This window comes from Schistocerca nitens, chromosome 4, assembly GCF_023898315.1.
Source record: "Schistocerca nitens isolate TAMUIC-IGC-003100 chromosome 4, iqSchNite1.1, whole genome shotgun sequence".
NCBI classification, from domain to species: domain Eukaryota; kingdom Metazoa; phylum Arthropoda; class Insecta; order Orthoptera; family Acrididae; genus Schistocerca; species Schistocerca nitens.
In genome coordinates this window covers 616,146,883-616,160,267 of record NC_064617.1, presented here as the reverse complement: position 1 = coordinate 616,160,267, position 13,385 = coordinate 616,146,883, and the positions used below count along the sequence as shown (strand labels likewise).

At 42.0% G+C, this 13,385-nt stretch overlaps 7 non-coding genes across 7 annotated transcripts; all 7 read right to left on the bottom strand.

The window, feature by feature from the left end:
* Positions 1-2,110: 2,110 nt before the first annotated feature.
* Positions 2,111-2,229, bottom strand: LOC126254627 (U5 spliceosomal RNA). The gene has a single exon (XR_007546287.1). It is a non-coding gene; the product is annotated as a U5 spliceosomal RNA (small nuclear RNA).
* A 953-nt stretch (positions 2,230-3,182) lies between these two features.
* LOC126254376 (small nucleolar RNA U3) lies at positions 3,183-3,389 on the bottom strand. Its single transcript, XR_007546072.1, has one exon. It is a non-coding gene; the product is annotated as a small nucleolar RNA U3 (small nucleolar RNA).
* Positions 3,390-5,776: 2,387 nt separating this feature from the next.
* Positions 5,777-5,895, bottom strand: LOC126254625 (U5 spliceosomal RNA). Its single transcript, XR_007546286.1, has one exon. It is a non-coding gene; the product is annotated as a U5 spliceosomal RNA (small nuclear RNA).
* A 953-nt stretch (positions 5,896-6,848) lies between these two features.
* On the bottom strand, positions 6,849-7,055 carry LOC126254550 (small nucleolar RNA U3). Its single transcript, XR_007546221.1, has one exon. It is a non-coding gene; the product is annotated as a small nucleolar RNA U3 (small nucleolar RNA).
* A 2,400-nt stretch (positions 7,056-9,455) lies between these two features.
* On the bottom strand, positions 9,456-9,574 carry LOC126254624 (U5 spliceosomal RNA). The gene has a single exon (XR_007546285.1). It is a non-coding gene; the product is annotated as a U5 spliceosomal RNA (small nuclear RNA).
* Positions 9,575-10,527: 953 nt separating this feature from the next.
* LOC126254375 (small nucleolar RNA U3) lies at positions 10,528-10,734 on the bottom strand. The gene has a single exon (XR_007546071.1). It is a non-coding gene; the product is annotated as a small nucleolar RNA U3 (small nucleolar RNA).
* A 2,390-nt stretch (positions 10,735-13,124) lies between these two features.
* LOC126254623 (U5 spliceosomal RNA) lies at positions 13,125-13,243 on the bottom strand. Its single transcript, XR_007546284.1, has one exon. It is a non-coding gene; the product is annotated as a U5 spliceosomal RNA (small nuclear RNA).
* Between the last annotated feature and the right edge of the window lie 142 nt (positions 13,244-13,385).

Below are 13,385 nucleotides of genomic sequence, written 5' to 3'. Positions count from 1 at the left end.
ACATACAGTAGCTTTCTATGGCGCAAGCAGACATGCCAAATAGCCACTGAAAGAGAAACACACAAGAGGGCATTCATAGGACTCTTGTGCTTTCTTTAAAACCGCCTCTCTCTTCGAAAATTTTCGCACCGCACTAGCTTATTCACCTCACCCTAACAGTGCGAACTCTTGTCGATATTTGGCCACTTTCATGCATACTTCCTCTTTCGTTTCACTTTGCGTCTTACTTGATACCCGCCCAAGAGCTGCTGATATACAATACTCGCAATAAATGTGTTTCTCTCTGTACCTCTCGTCGCCTATCACGAGTATTGCTTCTCCTCACATGGCAATTATGAAAACACCCACAGCTAAACAAACACTTCCTTCAAGCGCCACGTCCATACTATCAATCATACACTACTAATTTCACAGCTACTTGCTCCACTAATACATTTCTTATGTCTACTGTTAAACAGATGAAGAATCAAAGTATACAACAAGTCCCTATGAACATCACTGTCAGGACATTTTACAGACCTACGCATACCATGCCAATCTTTATGCTTCAACTATGATGGCCCATGTGCTATGAATAAAGAAATTTCTCATAAAATAACAAATAATCTTACAACTATACAAATACTCCGACAAGCTCCTTACTAAAATGCTAGATGTTTAGCAATCCCCCCCATCATCTCAGAATAATCTCAAGCAGTGCTTTCATCCCATGAGCACTTCTTTGCAAACAAAACCACAAACTACTTTTTATACTAGCTTCCTTGTCACAGTGAACAGGGAACTAATGCTAGTGCCTCAGTTTACTAAAAAGCTTTTTTCGCTTGCAACATATAAACTACCAACTTGAACCTCTGGGATTTTCAAACACACACACACACACACACACACAGAAAACTTAATTCCACAGAAATTTAGGAGTAACAGTGGTTACCTCACATTTTCATACATACTCAAATAGCTACTTCTGTGCACTTCACACAATGTTCTCATCGTGTTCCAACAGAGAACACACTAATCACTATGAATGGATTCTGGTAAAAGAGCATTAAAAAAACGAACAGCCTGATCAAAGTGATTATCTGCACATCCTCTGCCAATAACATGTCACTCTATACCCGAGGGAAACTAAAATGCAGGGAAAGGAGCTTTGTTGTGACCACTGTGTCGGTATTTCATCATTTACTGACCAAAGTCTTCTCAAGCCAAGTATGCACCAGCTCTGTGTATGGCTGGGTCAATCAAGAGCCCCTATCAATTTTACTTAAAAGACAAGCAGCATCAACAACTCACAGGAGGCACTGAACATTTTTACCATTATCTGCACCACCTTCCACTGATTTATTGAAGAAGAAACTGCAAAGTCTGGCCAATTTTGTACACAAGTAATCTTGAAAACATTGGAGTCAACAGCAGATACATAGTTTCCAAGACTGTAGCAAGGAACAACCCTTCAATTTCAAGATTTATCTCTCACTGAGACACATCATACCCAAACTACACCTAGCAGGAAATTGCTACTCAATTCATTTCTAGCTATCTATGTCATATTCAACAACTGTCTCTTTCTCACCTAAATCTTCTACAAAACTGAGTACACTGTTATGAACAAAGAACCAATGCCACATTATGGCAACAAGCCAGTGCCACTAATATCCACTCTATTGAAAACAATTGAAATACTCATCCTGCCCAACTAACCACCATCTTCAGCCCAAATCTCACTCACATCATACCTACAAATCACAAACTTCTGCGGTAAAAATTATTTTGGCTTTCAAAACAAAATCTACTTATCACATACCAGTATTTATTACAAAGACAATCATTCATCATTCACTTCCAAATATCAGCTTATATGCTGTTGTGCAACTGCAGTGCAAGTAAACATTCTCAAATCATCTACAACTGAGGTACGGAAAGGGTTCACCAAGAGTTTGCAGGACAATAAATAGCTCTGCCCCCCTCTACCCCCCCCCTCTCTCTCTCTCTACACAATCGTCTAACACACTGCACGCCATTTCAGGCCAAACGTGATCCGCTAATTCACGCCCTTCATTCTCACAACACAATCTACCTCTTGCTACTCACATTACGTTTTACTTGTGATTGTGGCTCAGCAATAGCCGAGCACTACAAAAAATACCTTCTAGACTCATTTAATGTTCCCCTCCACGGAAATCTTTAGTAAAAGGCGAAAGATTTATTCGGTTTGAAGGGAAACCAGAGTGCCGATCAACGCCCTCACTTCAATACTTATGGCTGCTTCTCTATTACTTCTCCGCGAGAACGCCGAAAATTCTTGCCGTCTTGTCTACTTCTCTACCGTCAACAGACTTCCAGTGTCATGCAAGCACACACCCCAAACTAACTGTCAACGCTGAAATAAGTGTCTGCCAACTGTCGTCGCTATTACTCTTTAGATAACTATTTTCATCATTTCTGTCACCATTCAAGCTGCTTCATTACCTCACCTGCCGACAGATGGCAGCACGCATAATTCCTGTCGGCGACCCACCGTCCGACATACAACGTCCGACACACAACTGCCCGCACTGCTCTGCATCTAACACTAATCTCTCTCCTCCCCACCACACTCGTTCACTCAAAAAACTGACAACTAGATAGTTCTTTGTACGCAAAACTAGGCCACATCACACGCAACGTGTATGTAGATGTATGGTGCAAGGGAAATATCCCCCTGCTCCCACACAACTAATTAATACTAGTTGACAACAGAAATAAAATTTCTGTCGATAGTATTTGAACCAGTCTTATTCATTTGCGAATTTCATGCATTCCTTCTTGCAGATAACACTGCCTTGCAAATCACTCAATTCATGTTTGCTAGCCAAACGTGCTCCTCCTAAATGTTTCGTACATCATGCATTAGTGGTGATTATCGAGACTGTGTTGTGTGTCAGCTTTTTATGGTCATCAATTGCACTCTTCTTGTGTTGCTCACTCATTCTTGTAACTCAAAAGTACGTCGTTGTCATCCAAGCCTAGCACTTGGAGCAGGCCAAATCAAATGGCTCGTCCCCGTGCCACTCGAGAAACTTCCACGAGGCTTTCATGACATGTCGCAATCGAAGTCTTTCCACAACCTGTAGCGACATTTCTGCAACGACGCGGGTCCCGATACCAACAGTATGACTTATGCTTCTAATCTATATAATAAAACCACCACTCGGAAAGCGCTATTCCCTTCCCACATCCCTCAGAATGTGGTGAACGATCATCGATTACAACCAAGATGCGATGAATCTTGATCGCAAGCCTCACGCTCAGGGAGAGTGCTACCACTCATCATCGTGGTTACGTCTACTCCAGCGTTGAACTAGAGAGAGTTGAAGACATACTACAGAAATGATCCTGTGAAGTATGATCTTGCTTGCAAGCTATCACCGCTCGCTACTTATGCCACGAGACCGTCAACACGCCCTACGAGAATACGACACATTCTTCACATTTCGCGATTTACTTATCGAAGAATTTCTTAAGCTCAGACATTCTGCAAAGAACCTACTTCTACCCTTACTTGGCCGCAATGATCTCACTCGGCTATTTTTGTGCGCTACCAGTGCTTCTTGCGTTCCGAAATGAGAGACCATTGCCTCAGGCGAGACTGTATGTAAACACCGCTTGCACCTCCGGCCGCTAGATGGGGGCCTGGGGCACATACAGTAGCTTTCTATGGCGCAAGCAGACATGCCAAATAGCCACTGAAAGAGAAACACACAAGAGGGCATTCATAGGACTCTTGTGCTTTCTTTAAAACCGCCTCTCTCTTCGAAAATTTTCGCACCGCACTAGCTTATTCACCTCACCCTAACAGTGCGAACTCTTGTCGATATTTGGCCACTTTCATGCATACTTCCTCTTTCGTTTCACTTTGCGTCTTACTTGATACCCGCCCAAGAGCTGCTGATATACAATACTCGCAATAAATGTGTTTCTCTCTGTACCTCTCGTCGCCTATCACGAGTATTGCTTCTCCTCACATGGCAATTATGAAAACACCCACAGCTAAACAAACACTTCCTTCAAGCGCCACGTCCATACTATCAATCATACACTACTAATTTCACAGCTACTTGCTCCACTAATACATTTCTTATGTCTACTGTTAAACAGATGAAGAATCAAAGTATACAACAAGTCCCTATGAACATCACTGTCAGGACATTTTACAGACCTACGCATACCATGCCAATCTTTATGCTTCAACTATGATGGCCCATGTGCTATGAATAAAGAAATTTCTCATAAAATAACAAATAATCTTACAACTATACAAATACTCCGACAAGCTCCTTACTAAAATGCTAGATGTTTAGCAATCCCCCCCATCATCTCAGAATAATCTCAAGCAGTGCTTTCATCCCATGAGCACTTCTTTGCAAACAAAACCACAAACTACTTTTTATACTAGCTTCCTTGTCACAGTGAACAGGGAACTAATGCTAGTGCCTCAGTTTACTAAAAAGCTTTTTTCGCTTGCAACATATAAACTACCAACTTGAACCTCTGGGATTTTCAAACACACACACACACAGAAAACTTAATTCCACAGAAATTTAGGAGTAACAGTGGTTACCTCACATTTTCATACATACTCAAATAGCTACTTCTGTGCACTTCACACAATGTTCTCATCGTGTTCCAACAGAGAACACACTAATCACTATGAATGGATTCTGGTAAAAGAGCATTAAAAAAAACGAACAGCCTGATCAAAGTGATTATCTGCACATCCTCTGCCAATAACATGTCACTCTATACCCGAGGGAAACTAAAATGCAGGGAAAGGAGCTTTGTTGTGACCACTGTGTCGGTATTTCATCATTTACTGACCAAAGTCTTCTCAAGCCAAGTATGCACCAGCTCTGTGTATGGCTGGGTCAATCAAGAGCCCCTATCAATTTTACTTAAAAGACAAGCAGCATCAACAACTCACAGGAGGCACTGAACATTTTTACCATTATCTGCACCACCTTCCACTGATTTATTGAAGAAGAAACTGCAAAGTCTGGCCAATTTTGTACACAAGTAATCTTGAAAACATTGGAGTCAACAGCAGATACATAGTTTCCAAGACTGTAGCAAGGAACAACCCTTCAATTTCAAGATTTATCTCTCACTGAGACACATCATACCCAAACTACACCTAGCAGGAAATTGCTACTCAATTCATTTCTAGCTATCTATGTCATATTCAACAACTGTCTCTTTCTCACCTAAATCTTCTACAAAACTGAGTACACTGTTATGAACAAAGAACCAATGCCACATTATGGCAACAAGCCAGTGCCACTAATATCCACTCTATTGAAAACAATTGAAATACTCATCCTGCCCAACTAACCACCATCTTCAGCCCAAATCTCACTCACATCATACCTACAAATCACAAACTTCTGCGGTAAAAATTATTTTGGCTTTCAAAACAAAATCTACTTATCACATACCAGTATTTATTACAAAGACAATCATTCATCATTCACTTCCAAATATCAGCTTATATGCTGTTGTGCAACTGCAGTGCAAGTAAACATTCTCAAATCATCTACAACTGAGGTACGGAAAGGGTTCACCAAGAGTTTGCAGGACAATAAATAGCTCTGCCCCCCTCTACCCCCCCCTCTCTCTCTCTACACACAATCGTCTAACACACTGCACGCCATTTCAGGCCAAACGTGATCCGCTAATTCACGCCCTTCATTCTCACAACACAATCTACCTCTTGCTACTCACATTACGTTTTACTTGTGATTGTGGCTCAGCAATAGCCGAGCACTACAAAAAATACCTTCTAGACTCATTTAATGTTCCCCTCCACGGAAATCTTTAGTAAAAGGCGAAAGATTTATTCGGTTTGAAGGGAAACCAGAGTGCCGATCAACGCCCTCACTTCAATACTTATGGCTGCTTCTCTATTACTTCTCCGCGAGAACGCCGAAAATTCTTGCCGTCTTGTCTACTTCTCTACCGTCAACAGACTTCCAGTGTCATGCAAGCACACACCCCAAACTAACTGTCAACGCTGAAATAAGTGTCTGCCAACTGTCGTCGCTATTACTCTTTAGATAACTATTTTCATCATTTCTGTCACCATTCAAGCTGCTTCATTACCTCACCTGCCGACAGATGGCAGCACGCATAATTCCTGTCGGCGACCCACCGTCCGACATACAACGTCCGACACACAACTGCCCGCACTGCTCTGCATCTAACACTAATCTCTCTCCTCCCCACCACACTCGTTCACTCAAAAAACTGACAACTAGATAGTTCTTTGTACGCAAAACTAGGCCACATCACACGCAACGTGTATGTAGATGTATGGTGCAAGGGAAATATCCCCCTGCTCCCACACAACTAATTAATACTAGTTGACAACAGAAATAAAATTTCTGTCGATAGTATTTGAACCAGTCTTATTCATTTGCGAATTTCATGCATTCCTTCTTGCAGATAACACTGCCTTGCAAATCACTCAATTCATGTTTGCTAGCCAAACGTGCTCCTCCTAAATGTTTCGTACATCATGCATTAGTGGTGATTATCGAGACTGTGTTGTGTGTCAGCTTTTTATGGTCATCAATTGCACTCTTCTTGTGTTGCTCACTCATTCTTGTAACTCAAAAGTACGTCGTTGTCATCCAAGCCTAGCACTTGGAGCAGGCCAAATCAAATGGCTCGTCCCCGTGCCACTCGAGAAACTTCCACGAGGCTTTCATGACATGTCGCAATCGAAGTCTTTCCACAACCTGTAGCGACATTTCTGCAACGACGCGGGTCCCGATACCAACAGTATGACTTATGCTTCTAATCTATATAATAAAACCACCACTCGGAAAGCGCTATTCCCTTCCCACATCCCTCAGAATGTGGTGAACGATCATCGATTACAACCAAGATGCGATGAATCTTGATCGCAAGCCTCACGCTCAGGGAGAGTGCTACCACTCATCATCGTGGTTACGTCTACTCCAGCGTAGAACTAGAGAGAGTTGAAGACATACTACAGAAATGATCCTGTGAAGTATGATCTTGCTTGCAAGCTATCACCGCTCGCTACTTATGCCACGAGACCGTCAACACGCCCTACGAGAATACGACACATTCTTCACATTTCGCGATTTACTTATCGAAGAATTTCTTAAGCTCAGACATTCTGCAAAGAACCTACTTCTACCCTTACTTGGCCGCAATGATCTCACTCGGCTATTTTTGTGCGCTACCAGTGCTTCTTGCGTTCCGAAATGAGAGACCATTGCCTCAGGCGAGACTGTATGTAAACACCGCTTGCACCTCCGGCCGCTAGATGGGGGCCTGGGGCACATACAGTAGCTTTCTATGGCGCAAGCAGACATGCCAAATAGCCACTGAAAGAGAAACACACAAGAGGGCATTCATAGGACTCTTGTGCTTTCTTTAAAACCGCCTCTCTCTTCGAAAATTTTCGCACCGCACTAGCTTATTCACCTCACCCTAACAGTGCGAACTCTTGTCGATATTTGGCCACTTTCATGCATACTTCCTCTTTCGTTTCACTTTGCGTCTTACTTGATACCCGCCCAAGAGCTGCTGATATACAATACTCGCAATAAATGTGTTTCTCTCTGTACCTCTCGTCGCCTATCACGAGTATTGCTTCTCCTCACATGGCAATTATGAAAACACCCACAGCTAAACAAACACTTCCTTCAAGCGCCACGTCCATACTATCAATCATACACTACTAATTTCACAGCTACTTGCTCCACTAATACATTTCTTATGTCTACTGTTAAACAGATGAAGAATCAAAGTATACAACAAGTCCCTATGAACATCACTGTCAGGACATTTTACAGACCTACGCATACCATGCCAATCTTTATGCTTCAACTATGATGGCCCATGTGCTATGAATAAAGAAATTTCTCATAAAATAACAAATAATCTTACAACTATACAAATACTCCGACAAGCTCCTTACTAAAATGCTAGATGTTTAGCAATCCCCCCCATCATCTCAGAATAATCTCAAGCAGTGCTTTCATCCCATGAGCACTTCTTTGCAAACAAAACCACAAACTACTTTTTATACTAGCTTCCTTGTCACAGTGAACAGGGAACTAATGCTAGTGCCTCAGTTTACTAAAAAGCTTTTTTCGCTTGCAACATATAAACTACCAACTTGAACCTCTGGGATTTTCAAACACACACACACACACACACACAGAAAACTTAATTCCACAGAAATTTAGGAGTAACAGTGGTTACCTCACATTTTCATACATACTCAAATAGCTACTTCTGTGCACTTCACACAATGTTCTCATCGTGTTCCAACAGAGAACACACTAATCACTATGAATGGATTCTGGTAAAAGAGCATTAAAAAAACGAACAGCCTGATCAAAGTGATTATCTGCACATCCTCTGCCAATAACATGTCACTCTATACCCGAGGGAAACTAAAATGCAGGGAAAGGAGCTTTGTTGTGACCACTGTGTCGGTATTTCATCATTTACTGACCAAAGTCTTCTCAAGCCAAGTATGCACCAGCTCTGTGTATGGCTGGGTCAATCAAGAGCCCCTATCAATTTTACTTAAAAGACAAGCAGCATCAACAACTCACAGGAGGCACTGAACATTTTTACCATTATCTGCACCACCTTCCACTGATTTATTGAAGAAGAAACTGCAAAGTCTGGCCAATTTTGTACACAAGTAATCTTGAAAACATTGGAGTCAACAGCAGATACATAGTTTCCAAGACTGTAGCAAGGAACAACCCTTCAATTTCAAGATTTATCTCTCACTGAGACACATCATACCCAAACTACACCTAGCAGGAAATTGCTACTCAATTCATTTCTAGCTATCTATGTCATATTCAACAACTGTCTCTTTCTCACCTAAATCTTCTACAAAACTGAGTACACTGTTATGAACAAAGAACCAATGCCACATTATGGCAACAAGCCAGTGCCACTAATATCCACTCTATTGAAAACAATTGAAATACTCATCCTGCCCAACTAACCACCATCTTCAGCCCAAATCTCACTCACATCATACCTACAAATCACAAACTTCTGCGGTAAAAATTATTTTGGCCTTCAAAACAAAATCTACTTATCACATACCAGTATTTATTACAAAGACAATCATTCATCATTCACTTCCAAATATCAGCTTATATGCTGTTGTGCAACTGCAGTGCAAGTAAACATTCTCAAATCATCTACAACTGAGGTACGGAAAGGGTTCACCAAGAGTTTGCAGGACAATAAATAGCTCTGTCCCCCTCTACCCCCCCCTCTCTCTCTCTCTCTCTCTACACAATCGTCTAACACACTGCACGCCATTTCAGGTCAAACGTGATCCGCTAATCCACGCCCTTCATTCTCACAACACAATCTACCTCTTGCTACTCACATTACGTTTTACTTGTGATTGTGGCTCAGCAATAGCCGAGCACTACAAAAAATACCTTCTAGACTCATTTAATGTTCCCCTCCACGGAAATCTTTAGTAAAAGGCGAAAGATTTATTCGGTTTGAAGGGAAACCAGAGTGCCGATCAACGCCCTCACTTCAATACTTATGGCTGCTTCTCTATTACTTCTCCGCGAGAACGCCGAAAATTCTTGCCGTCTTGTCTACTTCTCTACCGTCAACAGACTTCCAGTGTCATGCAAGCACACACCCCAAACTAACTGTCAACGCTGAAATAAGTGTCTGCCAACTGTCGTCGCTATTACTCTTTAGATAACTATTTTCATCATTTCTGTCACCATTCAAGCTGCTTCATTACCTCACCTGCCGACAGATGGCAGCACGCATAATTCCTGTCGGCGACCCACCGTCCGACATACAACGTCCGACACACAACTGCCCGCACTGCTCTGCATCTAACACTAATCTCTCTCCTCCCCACCACACTCGTTCACTCAAAAAACTGACAACTAGATAGTTCTTTGTACGCAAAACTAGGCCACATCACACGCAACGTGTATGTAGATGTATGGTGCAAGGGAAATATCCCCCTGCTCCCACACAACTAATTAATACTAGTTGACAACAGAAATAAAATTTCTGTCGATAGTATTTGAACCAGTCTTATTCATTTGCGAATTTCATGCATTCCTTCTTGCAGATAACACTGCCTTGCAAATCACTCAATTCATGTTTGCTAGCCAAACGTGCTCCTCCTAAATGTTTCGTACATCATGCATTAGTGGTGATTATCGAGACTGTGTTGTGTGTCAGCTTTTTATGGTCATCAATTGCACTCTTCTTGTGTTGCTCACTCATTCTTGTAACTCAAAAGTACGTCGTTGTCATCCAAGCCTAGCACTTGGAGCAGGCCAAATCAAATGGCTCGTCCCCGTGCCACTCGAGAAACTTCCACGAGGCTTTCATGACATGTCGCAATCGAAGTCTTTCCACAACCTGTAGCGACATTTCTGCAACGACGCGGGTCCCGATACCAACAGTATGACTTATGCTTCTAATCTATATAATAAAACCACCACTCGGAAAGCGCTATTCCCTTCCCACATCCCTCAGAATGTGGTGAACGATCATCGATTACAACCAAGATGCGATGAATCTTGATCGCAAGCCTCACGCTCAGGGAGAGTGCTACCACTCATCATCGTGGTTACGTCTACTCCAGCGTTGAACTAGAGAGAGTTGAAGACATACTACAGAAATGATCCTGTGAAGTATGATCTTGCTTGCAAGCTATCACCGCTCGCTACTTATGCCACGAGACCGTCAACACGCCCTACGAGAATACGACACATTCTTCACATTTCGCGATTTACTTATCGAAGAATTTCTTAAGCTCAGACATTCTGCAAAGAACCTACTTCTACCCTTACTTGGCCGCAATGATCTCACTCGGCTATTTTTGTGCGCTACCAGTGCTTCTTGCGTTCCGAAATGAGAGACCATTGCCTCAGGCGAGACTGTATGTAAACACCGCTTGCACCTCCGGCCGCTAGATGGGGGCCTGGGGCACATACAGTAGCTTTCTATGGCGCAAGCAGACATGCCAAATAGCCACTGAAAGAGAAACACACAAGAGGGCATTCATAGGACTCTTGTGCTTTCTTTAAAACCGCCTCTCTCTTCGAAAATTTTCGCACCGCACTAGCTTATTCACCTCACCCTAACAGTGCGAACTCTTGTCGATATTTGGCCACTTTCATGCATACTTCCTCTTTCGTTTCACTTTGCGTCTTACTTGATACCCGCCCAAGAGCTGCTGATATACAATACTCGCAATAAATGTGTTTCTCTCTGTACCTCTCGTCGCCTATCACGAGTATTGCTTCTCCTCACATGGCAATTATGAAAACACCCACAGCTAAACAAACACTTCCTTCAAGCGCCACGTCCATACTATCAATCATACACTACTAATTTCACAGCTACTTGCTCCACTAATACATTTCTTATGTCTACTGTTAAACAGATGAAGAATCAAAGTATACAACAAGTCCCTATGAACATCACTGTCAGGACATTTTACAGACCTACGCATACCATGCCAATCTTTATGCTTCAACTATGATGGCCCATGTGCTATGAATAAAGAAATTTCTCATAAAATAACAAATAATCTTACAACTATACAAATACTCCGACAAGCTCCTTACTAAAATGCTAGATGTTTAGCAATCCCCCCCATCATCTCAGAATAATCTCAAGCAGTGCTTTCATCCCATGAGCACTTCTTTGCAAACAAAACCACAAACTACTTTTTATACTAGCTTCCTTGTCACAGTGAACAGGGAACTAATGCTAGTGCCTCAGTTTACTAAAAAGCTTTTTTCGCTTGCAACATATAAACTACCAACTTGAACCTCTGGGATTTTCAAACACACACACACACACACAGAAAACTTAATTCCACAGAAATTTAGGAGTAACAGTGGTTACCTCACATTTTCATACATACTCAAATAGCTACTTCTGTGCACTTCACACAATGTTCTCATCGTGTTCCAACAGAGAACACACTAATCACTATGAATGGATTCTGGTAAAAGAGCATTAAAAAAACGAACAGCCTGATCAAAGTGATTATCTGCACATCCTCTGCCAATAACATGTCACTCTATACCCGAGGGAAACTAAAATGCAGGGAAAGGAGCTTTGTTGTGACCACTGTGTCGGTATTTCATCATTTACTGACCAAAGTCTTCTCAAGCCAAGTATGCACCAGCTCTGTGTATGGCTGGGTCAATCAAGAGCCCCTATCAATTTTACTTAAAAGACAAGCAGCATCAACAACTCACAGGAGGCACTGAACATTTTTACCATTATCTGCACCACCTTCCACTGATTTATTGAAGAAGAAACTGCAAAGTCTGGCCAATTTTGTACACAAGTAATCTTGAAAACATTGGAGCCAACAGCAGATACATAGTTTCCAAGACTGTAGCAAGGAACAACCCTTCAATTTCAAGATTTATCTCTCACTGAGACACATCATACCCAAACTACACCTAGCAGGAAATTGCTACTCAATTCATTTCTAGCTATCTATGTCATATTCAACAACTGTCTCTTTCTCACCTAAATCTTCTACAAAACTGAGTACACTGTTATGAACAAAGAACCAATGCCACATTATGGCAACAAGCCAGTGCCACTAATATCCACTCTATTGAAAACAATTGAAATACTCATCCTGCCCAACTAACCACCATCTTCAGCCCAAATCTCACTCACATCATACCTACAAATCACAAACTTCTGCGGTAAAAATTATTTTGGCTTTCAAAACAAAATCTACTTATCACATACCAGTATTTATTACAAAGACAATCATTCATCATTCACTTCCAAATATCAGCTTATATGCTGTTGTGCAACTGCAGTGCAAGTAAACATTCTCAAATCATCTACAACTGAGGTACGGAAAGGGTTCACCAAGAGTTTGCAGGACAATAAATAGCTCTGCCCCCCTCTACCCCCCCCTCTCTCTCTCTACACACAATCGTCTAACACACTGCACGCCATTTCAGGCCAAACGTGATCCGCTAATTCACGCCCTTCATTCTCACAACACAATCTACCTCTTGCTACTCACATTACGTTTTACTTGTGATTGTGGCTCAGCAATAGCCGAGCACTACAAAAAATACCTTCTAGACTCATTTAATGTTCCCCTCCACGGAAATCTTTAGTAAAAGGCGAAAGATTTATTCGGTTTGAAGGGAAACCAGAGTGCCGATCAACGCCCTCACTTCAATACTTATGGCTGCTTCTCTATTACTTCTCCGCGAGAACGCCGAAAATTCTTGCCGTCTTGTCTACTTCTCTACCGTCAACAGACTTCCAGTGTCATGCAAGCACACACCCCAAACTAACTG